Raw genomic sequence first — 2378 nt, 5'->3', positions numbered from 1 at the left:
GTATTTTCAGTGTCATTATTTCGCCTAGTTTTAACCTGGGAACGGATAACACTACAAAGTTTCACAGGATTCAGATTGCGTAGTAGAATTCTAATCATAATCCGATCCAAATTTCGTGATATAGAGGTAGCTGTTAAAACCAACTGCGAGAATGGAAACGAAACCGCCCACTTTCACAGTACAGAACATAATTTTCTTTCTCGCTGTGAATTTATAAAGAAATAAAATGTAGCCTATGTCCATCCCTATATTCATAAGTGTGTCATGTAAAATCTGAAGTAAATCGACCAAGAACTTTTCGAGATTTTTCCTAGCAACATTTCCCCTTTATGTATTCGTATAGTAATAGTTCTGTGACGGAACTCTTTATTGGCTATCAAAGAAATGACACCTATAGTCATTTGGGTTCAATTAGCAAAGTAGTCGTACAACCATTATTTCCAAAATCAATGCTAACTTTCACGAAGAAATGGTCAGTCTCTTTGGTAATCATCGTACTGGAGAATAAAATAGGTTGCATAGCTATAAAACAACTTATGGCAATGATACAAAACACGTACAAACATTTCCTGAAACGGGAGAACTGCGGGACCCGCCCCCCGCCCGCCACCCTCCCATACCAAACACTTACGCACTTACCTCTCTCTGCCCGCATCTCGTGGTCGTGCGGTAGCGTTCTCGCTTCCCACGCCCGGGTTCCCGGGTTCGATTCCCGGCGGGGTTAGGGTTTTTCTCTGCCTCGTGATGGCTGGGTGTTGTGTGATGTCCTTAGGTTAGTTAGGTATAAGTAGTTCTAAGTTATAGGGGACTGATGACCATAGATGTTAAGTCCTATAGTGCTCAGAGCCATTTGAACTTACCTCTCTCTATTTGGAACACTCGGATACTCTATAGTTTACTAGCCTTAATTGATTATGTTTCTAATGTTTCGAAATCTATGCGTAGGGGGGGGGGGGCATTTGAAGAAGAAGCACTCCGTCTTCAGGCCACAAGTGGCCCATCGGGACCATCCGACCGCCGTGTCATCCTCAGGTGAGGATGCAGATAAGAGGGGGATGTGATCAGCACACCGCTCTCCCGGTCGTTATGATGGTTTTCTTTGACCGGATCCGCTACTATTCGGTCGAGTAGCTCCTCAATTGGCATCACGAGGCTGAGTGCACCCCGAAAAATGGCAACAGCGCATGGCGGCTGGATGGTCACCCATCCAAGTGCCGGCCACGCCCGACAACGCTTAACTTCGGTGATCTCACGGGAACCGGTGTTTCCACTGCGGCAAGGCCGTTGCCACGCGGCATTTGAGGTCAAGTGCTTTTGACTTCACACTTCCCTCATTCAAGAATAAAATGTGACAAAACGATGGGTCTACACGAATCAGAAAATACACTAATGCCATATAAAAAAGGTTGACATTTCAAACGCAATACTGTATATCTAACAAAGCGATGTTATATTACATACATTGCTTTGGGAGAGGTATATTTGAGTTTTGAACTTCAAGTACCATAAATACACTGAAGTGATGAAAGTCATGGGATAACGATATACATATATACAGATGGCGGTACTGTCGCGTACACAATGTATAAAAGTACAGTACATTGGTGGAGTTGTCATTTATGCTGAGGTGATGTACGTGAAAAGTTTTCCATCGTTATTATGGCCGCACGACGGGAAATAACAGACGTTGAACGCGGAATGATAGTTTGAGCTAGACGCATTTCGGAAATCGTTGGGGAACTAAATATTCCACGATCCGCAGTGTCAAGAATGTGCCGAGAACATCTCATAGCAGGCAATACCTCTCACCACAAACTAGGTAATGGCCGACGATCTTCATGTAAAGACCGAGAGCTGCGGCGCTTGCGTAGAGTTCCAGTGCTAACAGAAATGCAACACAGCGTGAAATAACCGCAGAAACCAATGTGGGGCTTATGGTGAAAGTATACGTTAGGACAGTGTGGGGCCGCTCGCTGTGACCGAGCGGTTCTGGGCGCGCTTCAGTCCGGAACAGCGTTGCTGCTACGGTCGCAGGTTCGAATCCTGCTTCGGTAATGGATGTGTGTGATGTCCTTAGGTTAGTTAGGTTAAAGTAGTTCTAAGTCTAGGGGACTGATTACCTCAGATGTTAAGTCCATAGTGCCATTTGAACCATTTTTGACAGTGTGGAAATTTGACGTTAATGGGCTATGGCGGCAGACGACCTACGAAAGTGCCTTTGCTAACACCACGACATCACCTATAGTGACTCCTCGTCTCGTGACCATATCGGTTGAACCCTACATGACCGCGAAACTGTGACTTGGTCAGATGAGTCCCGACTTCAGTTGGTAAGATCTGATGGTAGGCTACGAGTGTTGCGCAGACACGTCGAAGTC

General features: G+C 45.4%; 1 pseudogene; it reads right to left on the bottom strand.

The window, feature by feature from the left end:
- Nucleotides 1-1172: 1172 nt before the first annotated feature.
- LOC126472352 (5S ribosomal RNA) lies at nucleotides 1173-1289 on the bottom strand (annotated as a pseudogene).
- Nucleotides 1290-2378: the final 1089 nt, after the last annotated feature.

The sequence above is a fragment of the Schistocerca serialis genome, chromosome 3 (assembly GCF_023864345.2).
Source record: "Schistocerca serialis cubense isolate TAMUIC-IGC-003099 chromosome 3, iqSchSeri2.2, whole genome shotgun sequence".
NCBI lineage: Eukaryota > Metazoa > Arthropoda > Insecta > Orthoptera > Acrididae > Schistocerca > Schistocerca serialis.
The sequence above is the reverse complement of the archived record's forward strand: the minus strand, read 5'-3'. Positions and strand labels throughout refer to the sequence as shown.